This window comes from Microtus oregoni, unplaced genomic scaffold (assembly GCF_018167655.1).
Source record: "Microtus oregoni isolate MIOR12 unplaced genomic scaffold, Mior012 000154F_ref0000087, whole genome shotgun sequence".
Classification (NCBI taxonomy): Eukaryota; Metazoa; Chordata; class Mammalia; order Rodentia; family Cricetidae; genus Microtus; species Microtus oregoni.
In genome coordinates, this window is record NW_024544809.1 from 54,059 (window position 1) to 65,982 (window position 11,924).

The 11,924-nt window shown below is 45.4% G+C and overlaps 1 non-coding gene across 1 annotated transcript; it reads right to left on the reverse strand.

Moving 5' to 3' along the window:
- Window positions 1-11,324: 11,324 nt before the first annotated feature.
- On the reverse strand, window positions 11,325-11,434 carry LOC121445053. The gene has a single exon (XR_005973870.1). It is a non-coding gene; the product is annotated as a U6 spliceosomal RNA (small nuclear RNA).
- Window positions 11,435-11,924: the final 490 nt, after the last annotated feature.

Below are 11,924 nucleotides of genomic sequence, written 5' to 3' on the forward strand. Positions count from 1 at the left end.
CCATCTAATATTTTCTTAAATTCGAATTTTGACTTTCCATTCCTTTTGTGCTTCCTTGCGCTCTGGGGCGTGGCCTTGCATCCTGGCATATCCCTTCATATTACAATGTGTTTTCTCAAGATCCATTCTGCTTTGCGTCCCTGTGATGTCTTGTCAAAACCTGTTTGATGCGGATGTATCCACCGGGACTCACACAGTTCAAATATGCACCATCCCAACTTGTTCTGCGATGTCTCTGTTCACTGGAAAGAGAAGCTTTTTTGATGCGAAGTGGTAAACACACTCATCTGTGGGTATCAGGATAAGATTTAGACTGTAGTAAGGGATTATACTTGTCTAGCAAAGTGGAGGTAGAAGATTCTTTTCCCCCTAAGGTCCATGACCTCACTAGCTCAGGGAAGCTGGCTAGGTTTACAGGACTCAGCATGATTTTCCCCTTGTGGAGTTGGGCCTGTGTCTGGATTAGATAAGTGTTGGGTACCAGTAACTTGTGAGTGCCATTTACTGCCCCTGTCTAGATGTCTTGCCCTACTGGTCGCTGTTGTGGCTTATGGGAGTCACAGCTGGTAAGGACTTAGTAACTGCTTCCTTCCCTTGGCAGCCTGCAGAGTGTTTTCTGGTATGGGGCGGGGGGGGGGAGTGCAGGGGGCTAGACCGCAGGAAAGAGGCTTTCAGGTCAGACCCAGATCCAAGTCCCACCTTCCGTCTCTGAGAGGCCACCAAGGGTTATGTCAGTAGCCTACGTTTTTTGGGGACCACTTGGACTACTCTGACTAGCCATCTGAAAGATTGCTCATGACTGGCACTGGGGGTTTTTAGCCCTTGGGTCTTTGGAAGCATTGCCATCTCAAATGGTATAACTTCCTTTAACACACACATGCTTGTGTGTGCTTCTGCACACTTGTGTGTGTGTGTGTGTGTGCCTCTGTCTGTCTGTCTGTATAGATGTGATGGCATCTATACTTCAGGGAACATCTCAGAAGGGCGTGCAGGAAGATGGAGAGCCAGAACCCTGGGCAATCTGTGCAAGTCTCTCCTAGAAATGTCTGTGTAAACGAGATCTGAATGATGTGGTATCAATAGGTGTGCTAACGTGGAAGGGGAGGAATGCATGGGGTCCCACTCCCAGACGAAGAATTCCAGGCAGCAAATGACTCCTGAGACAGGGAGAGTTAGTCTTTCCCAGGGCTGAGACCCGTTATCGGTTGTCCAGTACAGAGTGGTCAATGCTGAAACCATATACTCGCAAACAACAGAAACAGACTCAAAGACTGTACTTATATATCTGTGCGTGTACATGCGTACACACGGGTGTGTGTGTAACAGTAATTAAAGAGTCTATTCATTTGAGAATGGGGCCATGAGAGGGACTAAAGAGAAGAAAGGGAAGGGGGAAATCAATGTAATTCTTTTTTAATTAAAATGTATGAAAATAAAAATAATCATGACCTGTTGTTTCTCAAGCGATTCTGTGCGCTTATTCTTGCGAGTTTTTCCTCCTCCAGACTGAGCTTTGTGGGAGGTCGTTTTAAAATTTAGTTGAAGGAAGTAATTGCTCCTGGCTTAACTCTGATGTTACTCACTAGGTGATTATACCAACTCAGAGGGAGAAAGTCTCAAGGGATTTGGTTCCTACTAAAGAAACAACTATGTCCTAATAAGAGGGAATGGTTTATCTGCTCTTTTAAATTTCGTTTCTGTAAAAGGGATTGCTTAGTGCCTTGTTTTGCAGCGTTATTATGCCATAAGGTGGATTTTACGACCTCCGACTCAGCTGTTGGGGAAATCAAGGCTTATTTAGCTAACGGGTCCTAGAGGTTACACCTGTGAGCTCTGAAACTGGCAAATGCTAGCAGTGCTCTGTCAACAGCATATGGGAACCAAAATAGTCATGGAAAGCAGGTTTCAGTCATAGTGGATGGAAGCTGAAATTTAAGGTGGTTTCAAAGATGTCCCACTGTGCCATCGTTTTATCATGATGAGCCTGATTTTGTATCTTGCTGCAATTCAGTATGAATGGACTTCTAGGCACTAAATTTCTAAATTTTTCAGAGGTCCTTGTTTGAAATAACATATTAATATTATACCTGTTGGAATAAATAGATAATACGCGCTGGAATGTATGGGGGAGGTTGTGTTTATTGTCTGGTTTATTTGGCATTGTTCCGCTGACACTCTGCACCTGCGTCTCTCCATTCAAACAACAACGTCCCCGCTGTATAATTGCTTCATAAAGCAAAGTGCATAAATATTGAGATTTCCGGCTGCCAACGCAAACAAGCACACAGCTTTCGGCACATAGCTGCTGCAAAGCCCTTTTTATCTGTCTTTTATATTTGCGATGACAAAATTTCTCAACAAGGCACTCACAATTACTCGGCGGGGTCGAAAACAAGCTACCAACATGGGAAAGCGTAGCCCTAGCTTTCGCGAGAACATTGGACGGCTCCTCTCATCGCTGAGGCACAGAATGAGACCCAGCTGAATGGAAAGGAGTGTTATTCAAATGCAGTCTCTGGGGAATTGGACCCACTCAGGAGTGAGATGTTTCCTCGGTAGCTAATATTAAAATCCTATGTTCTCAGGGCTCTGTCTGTCTTTTTCACGGAGATGATACAGCCACCACAAGTCAGATGTATAGTGGAAGTAATTGGATCTGGCAAGACAAATGATCCAGATCTGAGATTGCCTACATAGTATCTTTCATCAGTATGTTCACATAAACTGAATTATTGGCCAAAATATAGGATCTTGTCAGACATGGGCAGGTGAGTATATCGATCACAGCGCATGGGTAAAAAGCCTGAGTAATATGTTGAATTTGCAAGGATCTGGTTCCTTTCATTGTACCTCTTAATGCTGAAATGTTCATTGGCAGAGCATCCGGAGACACATGGTCAGAGATCCCGACTCAACTATTGTTATATCTTTAGATTTTTGTTTTCTTTTTACCTGGCAGTCTTCATACACTGGTCCCATGACCCGTTAGCTCATTGATTTCTTCGAGTGCTCAAGTATTTCCAGCAAGATAAACACAGAAGTCCACTACAGTTAGAGATAAGTTGCCTACTACTCAGGAAGCCAGTGGTTTTATGCCAAGTACAACATAAGCCAGCCCAGTGGTGCGCAGTCACAATCCTGGAAGTCCTAGGCCACCCCACCCTTGAACTAGGCCAAATAGTGAATTTGAGACCAGCTTGGGATACACAAGACCTCATCTAAACAAACAAATAATACATAAATGCCAAGACCCCTGAAAAAGTATTAAACCTCTCTTATCAGCTACCATATATAGATGCTAACCTATTATCTTTCATTTCGTGGCCTTGTACTGATTATGTTGCATTTTGACTCTTAGTACCATTGTTATTCTATACCAGTGGTTCTCAATGTGTGGGTCGTGACCCCTCTGGGGGTCAGATGACCCTTTTTCCCAGGGGTGGCCTAAGACGATCAGAAGACACAGATGTTTACGTTATGATTTCCAACAGTAGCAAAATCACAGGTATAAAGTAGCAACAAAATCAATTTTAAGGTTGGGGACACCACAGCATGAAGAACTGTATTGAAGGGTCCCAGCGTTAGGAGGGCCAGAGCCACTAAATTTAATGGGAAAATGATGTTGCCCATCTATTGATTTTTCTCCTTCTGCTTTTCTTCGCTTTCTGACAGACAGACTCTCTCCCCATGCCTGAATCACACAGCTCTTGCTCATTGCACTCCTCTGGAGGGTTCCTTTCCCCCGAGTCTTCACAGGGAAACAGGAAAGATAGGGCTTCTGTCCACAAAGCATTCCGCTTAGCTGCGTGGTCACAGGAAATGTCACAGAATCTTTAGATTCATTCCCATGGCAACAGGCAGCTATCACCAGGGACACCAGCGACTCTTCTCTGGGCGAAGGGCTGCCACACTGTATGGGAGAGTCCAAGCCATCTTCTTGGCTAATATTTATTTGGGGATCCGCTGTGATGCGCTGTGTGCAATCGCAGAGCTGACCTTTGTGGCCTGCTCCAGAGACGGGAAGGAAGACGATCAGTCCCTCTTCACCAAGGAAACAAACTGTGGGTTAGGCTAAGGAAGTTTGCGAGGCTGCATCGTGGGAACCTTTTCTGTGGCTCGGACAGGAATAGCTCAGGCGACAGAGAAAGACAAATCGGGTACTGGGAAATAAGCGCACGCGCACAAACGTGTACACGCACACACACCGACAGAGAGGCACTCACAGCAACAACAAAGCAGAAGAGATGCAACAAGAAGCCCCTCTGGATGCTTGGCACCGAAGGCTTTGCGCTCAGCCATCTTGAGGGTGAAATTCGCTGATGTTTGGCACCTAAGTGGAAGGCTTTGCCCCTCCTCCTTCCTGATGCCCCTCCTCCTTTCCTTTCCATCTCCAGGGTTTTTTCTTTTCATTATTGCAGGTGTTTCGTCATTTCCCCCTCCCTTAATGGCCCTTTTAAAAGCTTTTCCTGAATCCATTCCTCGGTTCCTTACCTCTACACACATCCCTGCACACACACACACACACACACACACACACACACACACACACACACATACGCACGCGCGCGCGTCTTGTGGAATGTTATTTTAACGAGGCAAAGATGTGTTACATTTATGCGGCAGAATATTTCTTAACAATGTAAAGCTGTGTTCCATTAGCTTAGGCCGAATTTGTTTAATTAACTAAAGATATGTTGCTATTTCACCTTCCCCGCCTAAGGCACCTAATTGGTCTAATAAAAAGCGGAATGGCCAATAGTTAGGCAGAAGAGGGGCAGGTGGGGCTGGTGGGCAGAAAGAATAAGTAGGAGGAGAGAGATAAAGGGGATGAGGAGAAGGAGAAGAGAATGAGGGAGAAAGAGAGGGACATGCTGGGGCCAGAAGCCAGGAAACCTTCAGCCTAGCAAGACTTGAGAAACAGTGACAGTAAGATATACAGAAAAAAAGAAAGGTAAACACACACACACACACACACACACACACACACACACAAACCAGGGTAAAACAGATAAAGAGAAACAGATGAAAAGAAGGGCTCAGTGAATGCTGAGCACTCATAACTAGAAAGAAGTCTCTGCGGCATGATCTGGGAACTGGCTGGTGGCCCATAAGCAAGAGCCTATCACACACACACACACACACACACACACACACACACACACACACACATTTATAACTAAGAAGCTAGAATCTGCACATGATGCAACATTTGTCTTCCCGAGCCCAGGTTGCCCCATGCTATTTTCCAGGGGCAGTTGGCAGAGAGTCGGCTCAGTTGGTAAAGATTTCGTAGCACAAGGTTGAGGGCCCGAGTCTGATCCCTCCCATCTGTGTCAAGAAGTGGGGTGTTACAGCACTGTTTTCCCAGAACTGGGGAAACAGAGTCAGAAGGATCTCCGGGGACTGGGCGTCAGGCTTCAGGTCCAGTGAGATACCCTGTCTTAAAAAATAAAGTAAAAAGCAACTGATCAAAGCATACTATGTCGACCTCTGACTTCAGCACATGTATGCACTTGACATGAAAAGAAGACGCACACATCCTCATCCAGTATATCGTCCAGTACCATTTTCCTGAAGATTTCACGTTTCTTTATAGATGAATAAATTTTTTTCTGTGTGTGCAGTCACGTTTTTCTCACTGACCAGTTAATGAACATCTGGGCTCATTCCATTTTCTTGCTATGAATAGATGTGTGAAAAATATATCTACGACCAGATATAGAGTCCTTTGGGCATGCGCCCAGGCATGATATAGCTGGTTCATGATGCAGAGCTAGCTAGTAATAAGCCTGAGCCATCGGCCAAACATTTGTAATTAATATTTACATTCAGGGTGGTTATTTTAAAAGTAGCCGTGGGAGTGGGCAGGACAAAAAGCCTCCATTTACAGATTAGAAAAAAAGAGACCAAGAATCATAAGGTGCTACAGGAGGAGAGAGGCTGCGTATGTGTGTGGGGTAGGGGATGGCAGATGGATTGGTTGGAGAGGACAAAGGGAAGGCAGATCACGCTACAGGGGTAAAGACCCCAGGGAGGCTGGGGTGGAGACAATGGAGAGCCCAAAATACTAATGACCCATTGTGCCAGTTTTTACCACGCTGTCCATTGCCAACACTGTTTACGCTTGTTCTCAGACATATATGAATCTTCCGTAAGTATTCCTTCTTCATTCAAAACACTGCACTTTGTTTACAAGGTCAAGGTTTGGGAAACTCCAGGAACTTGATTCATTGTATTTTTTTTCCCATGCCCTACAAATACTTTTAGTGGGAAACAAAGCATCCTTGCCCCATGAAGGAAAGCATCTGCCCACGATTCCTACAAGTGGAGTCGGGAGTCGCTGTCTCCTAGTCTGAATCCTGTAATGTCTGCACCTTTGCTCTTGATATTTGACGAGATCACACTGCTGCTGCCATGGCTCCCTGAGAGTCTCCTGTTAATCACAGTTTTGACAGCCCACGCTCCTCCTGCTGTGTCTGCCAATAGCTAGCACAAGCTCCTAGCACCTTAAATAGGATCCTCGGCCCCATGCTGGCTCTTTATCTGCAGTCAATTTCTTCCTACATTACACCTATCTAGTTTCCTACAACCAGACAGGACTGTCTGTCACTGATGCACAATCCTTGGCCTCCTCTCTCTGGGTACAGTATGCAGTTTCTTCCTGGTGGGTCCAGCATGCGGTTTTATATTTGCTTTATTTCTTTCTTTAAAAAATGTTTTAGCTAGCTCTGAAACTTATCACCTAAGCTCACCTAAGGAGGTGAAAGAGCTTGCGATAACTTGGGCAGTACATAAAAGGCACAGAAGAGAAATAGATCTGCTTTTAATTGGGGAACTCAATTATACTTTGCATTTCCCACCTAGAAAGTAACCGAGAGACCATATTTACAGTTAGCGTCCTGATTGTTTTGGTCTGTGAATTTTAATGACCAATGAGCACATTCATGTAAGTGTTTCAGGCAAGAGAGTGACTCTCATTTCTATTTTTTTGTATTGACCAAAAATTAGTTAAATATCTGTGCTCTTTTGCTTTTTCCTTTGTTCTAAAGTCTTGGCTCCTGCCAGTTTTTTTTTTTTTTTTTTTGGTACAGAATTGAAAGGACTTTTTAGAAAGAACCTGTGACCCATGCACCCTGGGAGCATGTGTTGGGTTGAGACGTATGACCTGAGCCCTCCTGGGCTTACTCTTGGGTCTTATATTATAGGTTAGGATGTTGGTGTTTCGTCTATCCAAAGGCTGATGGGTTCTGTTGCTGCCCAGCCTGGCACAGGTGTGCTCCTACTGACACACCCTTGGGGTAAGCAGGTTCCTGTCGCCTGGCTTGCTTCTTGATTGATTGATTTATATTCAGGGTGTGAGACTCTGTTTTCAGGTACATATTTAAGTATGTTTGCTATTTGGAATGGCTTGGGTACCCCCTGAAATCTTGACAAATTTGGCCCACTCCATATAGAGCTAGAATGATGTAGAAAACATGGCAATTCTTTCTCTTGGTGTAAGAGGAGCAGACCCTGGGCTCTGTCTCCCTGGGTGATTACAGGTTACACCCCTTCCTTCTCCCGCTGTCCAGTTGAGGTCTGCATGTAATAGACACCGTATAGCACGGAGGTCGGAGTGATGGCCATTCTGCCATAACATTGTCCTAACCTCTTCAGGTCAGAGCATAAGATGCGTATGAGTTAAGAAGCAACATTGTCACAAGCATTGCAGGGACATGAGACCCAGTGAGGAAAAGTTAACTTACAGGTTGCATAAGAACATCAGCGCATTAGTTCCGTAGGGCAGGTAGAAGAGAGAACCTTCGCCTGGGGGATCCCACAGACACTTTCCCACAATCTAGAGAACAGAAGTCACAGATGAAAATGCCAATGCCCGGTTTCTGAGGCGGCTCTCTTTGGCTCAGAGATAGCTATCTTCCTTTTGGGTGCTCTGTGGAATGTTTTTCTGGGTATATCGATCTTTCTATCTTGTAAAGATACCAATCAGACTAGATTAGGGGCTGCGCTAATGGCCTCGCCTTAATCGCTGCTGTGAAGGATTTGTCTCTAAGTGGCCACGTTCAAAGGCGCTGGGTTAGAGTATTAATATATGAACTTTAGAGAGGTGCAGTTTAGTCTCCAGCCAGAACAGTGACCATTGTGATTTTTGTCAGAGAGACACAGGGGAAGTCATATTTTTCTCCTCATTTTGTGTTATAGTTGAAAATATTTTGGCATCGAAGTGTTACAAGTAGTAAGATAGAGGGACTTCAGCTAAATGGCAAGAAATTCCACTCAACCCATCTCTCTCTCTGTCATTCCTCATTGTCAGTGACATGTTCAGCACACGCTCACCGCTGTCACCTTTGCTATTCTAGGTGCATGGGTTATGAGCAATCTGCTTGTCTCACGTCTGCTGTTGGATTTTCTTTTACTGCAGCCCCACGCTGGAATGCCAAAATGTTGTTGTTGGTTCTTGTTGACTTTTTTGCTCCAGTTCTTTGCCTCTTTTGGCTTTTTCTCTTTGGGGGGCCACCAGCCACCCAGCTCCCAAGTAATCACATACAGAGTAGAGGCTTATTATTACTTAAAAATGCCCAGTCTTGTCTTGTTTCTACCCAATGTTTCTTTAACTTAAATTATCCCAACTTCTTTTTGCCTCTGGGCCTTTTCCTTTTCTTACTTCTGTATATCTTACTTTCCTTCTTACTCTGTGACTGGCTGGGTGACTGGGTGGCCCCTGATGTCCTCCTCTCCTTGTTCTCTCTTGTTCCTTCTTTTTTCTAGATTTCTCCTCCCATTTATTCTCTCTGCCTGCCAGCCCCGCCTCTCCTTGCTCCTGCCTCGCTATTGGCCGTTCATCTCTTTATTAGACCATTAGGTGTTTTAGAGAGGCAAAGAATCACAGCTTCATAGAGTTAAACAAATGCAGCAGAAACAAAAGCAACGCATCTTTGCATCATCAAACAAATGCTCCACAGCATAAGCAAAAGTGACACACCTTAAAATAATATTCTATGACACACATCTTCACCCACTGCAAGCAAGACGAGATCTCACAGCAACTGTAAGGGTGGCTGGTGCGTAGAGTACGAAAAAGGAACTACACATATTCTTCCTCGCCTTTTCCATCTAAACTCTCAGGAGAGATGGAGATTGGGGGATGTATCGCTATGAGCTAAAATAATCCAGGGACCACTTAACATGACCAAAGTTCTAATTGAGATTCTGTGCTAATCCTACTGGGGACTGTCTGGAGAGGAACACTTCTCAAAGAGCAGCCCTGAATACATGCTACAGGGACATAAAAGACAAAGAACACACACACAAAGAAAGAAAAAGAAAAAAATCTACAGCCTGGTTGGCAGTTGCAGAGGAAGCAAGCAAGCAGCTTAACAAGAGCCAAGAACAAGCCGTTAGCGGGGGCATTTCGACCCCGTGTTTCTAGAACAGGGTGAACAGGGTAGGGTGCTTCCCCACGGAACTTTTCAGGGCAGGGGTAGAAACCAAAGATGCCTTCAGCTGAGACAAGATGGAAAGGCCTTTACCCCGTTACATTACCCCCAGGATAGGAGCAAGAATGAGACTTGGGTCTTGACTTGTCCCAGCCACCCCCGTCAGGGTGCTGTTTGCTGTAGGCACTCTGGGCTGGGGTGTCTGGCTGCAGCTGTGGAGGTGATACCCATACAGCTGTTCCTCCGTGCTGCAGCTACAGCTTTCTCTCCCACCTTATTTTGCTCTTTGTGTGTTGCAGGAAATGGTGGTTGAATGATGGTCCCCGCGGAAGGGACCACTTTTATTAAAGGGCTATTAGTTTTTGCCAAACGCTGCTGCTTCAAAATGGCATTTTAGTCTATCACTACCAAAGCATCCTTTCATGTTTAGCTGATAGTGTTGAATTTCTGGGGTGCTGGGCCTTTGGACGTTTTTATCCTCTTGGAAAGATTGAATTTATGAATTGGACACGGAGGACGATTTTATGCTATGGAGTGGATTTTGCTTCTTAAGGCAACAGGCGCTTTCCTCATCTCTGTTGTTAGAAATACTGCATTCTGGGGTCTCTTAACTATCCTGCTACAAGCCGAAACACTCTTTGTTTCTCGCGGAGGCTGGGCCATAAATAGGGAAAATCTTCTGTGAACTTTTTACCTTCTGATCTTTCCTCAATATTCTTAAGTTCAAGGGATGGTTTAATGGACTGTGGTCAGTCATAATGATTTTCTTCTTTGCGGGCTAGAATTCTAAATTACCCTTTTCTCAAATGCCATGTGCAGCGGGGTCTGGGAAAGGCAAATGAAAGCTATTCTTCTCTCCCTTGTCCTGGCTCCTTTTGCACGGCCCTGCAGCCCAGCAGCGAGAGACTTGGAAACATCCTAGGTGCTGAGCTGTGTGGTCCCTTGCCTCCCTCTCCTCATCAGTCAGCTCTCTCTCTCTCTCTCTCTCTCTCTCTCTCTCTCTCTCTCTCTGTGTGTGTGTGTGTGTGTGTGTGTGTGTGTGTGTGTGTGCGTGTGCGTTGGGTTGGGGGAAAAGAGAAATAGTTCAATTAGTTCAAGTGGTTCTAGATCATTGGAATGAGCTAGCTGGACTGTCCCAATGGTACGATTTGGGGGTTAAATAAGGTAGAAAGAGACAGATGTTGGGTCATTTCAGGGAACAAAGGGATGTTAGACTGAAGGCCTCCATCTGTGGTGGTACCCTGATCCCCTGGCCCATGACCACTTGAGAAGGGTTGGTCTGCTGATGGCCGTGGCAGGGGATGCCAGGACCTGAAGCTAAGGGTCCGAGGCAGTAGTGCCTCCCTCTGGCTAACCTTGATGTTAAGGAGGAGAGATTAGCTCTCAGAGCTGGAGGAACAGTCATGGGCTGGGCACGGCATAGCAGCATTGGGCAGCAAGAGAAGAACAAGCAATAATGAAGCTGCCATGGCCAGCCTCATCCCTGTGCTGTTTGACAGGGCAGCCACCACATTTTCGTTGTCTGCACCCACCCCAAGGAAACTTCCACTTCACACTGTGTTAACTCTGCTGGGAATGATCCGGAGGCTAGAACTAATGGGCCAAGCAGTGTTTAAAAGAATACAGTTTCTGTGTCATTATTTCGGGTAAATAATGAGTGGCGGGAAGTGGCCTGTCACCCCACTCAACAGAGTGGCAGGAAGCGCCCTGCCGCTCATATCACAACAAGACATAACATATATGCAGAGGACCTGGTGCAGATCCATGCAGGCCCTGAACATGCTGCTTCAGTTTCTCTGAGTTCATATGGTATTCACAGCATACAGAGGGAAAGCCCACATCAATCATGGGTGCACCTTCCTTGTTACTTGTTTGTTTGTTTCCATTTTTAAAAATAAAGAACACTTCTGAAATTTGTATGTCCTCTCTGCACAGGGGCCGTGTTCATCATCCTCGTCGTGTTCCAATTTTAGTATATGTATTGCCGAAGTGAGGATTTCCCTGTCATTTCTAGGAGACATAATCTCACAGCATGCTTCCTGGTCCTTTGGGCTTTTTAGTCTTTCTGTTCCCTCTTCCACCATGTTCCCTAAGTGTTGGGTGTAGGCGTTGTCTGTAGATGGATCTGTTGGGCCTGGGCATCACACAAGCAACTGCTCTCTGCATTTTGATGAGTTGTGGTTTTCTGGGATCTCCACCTGTTGCAGCGAAAAGCTTTAATTCTGGGTGAGAGCCACTCTATGGGTAGGTTGTAGGATGAGTCAGGAATTATCCTGGCCTTGTAAGTTAGTGGGAAGAGGTTCTCCTCTGAGATCTATGACTTCACTAGCTCTGGGAACCTAGCTAGGGTTACATAGTCCCAGACATGTTCTACCTCCTGTTGAATATTGAATAGATCTTAAGTTCAATTAGACAGCTGTTGGCTATCCCCAAGTAATAAGTATCCACTGTGTCCGGCATGTGTGGATACATAGTTAATGTTTTGTATTC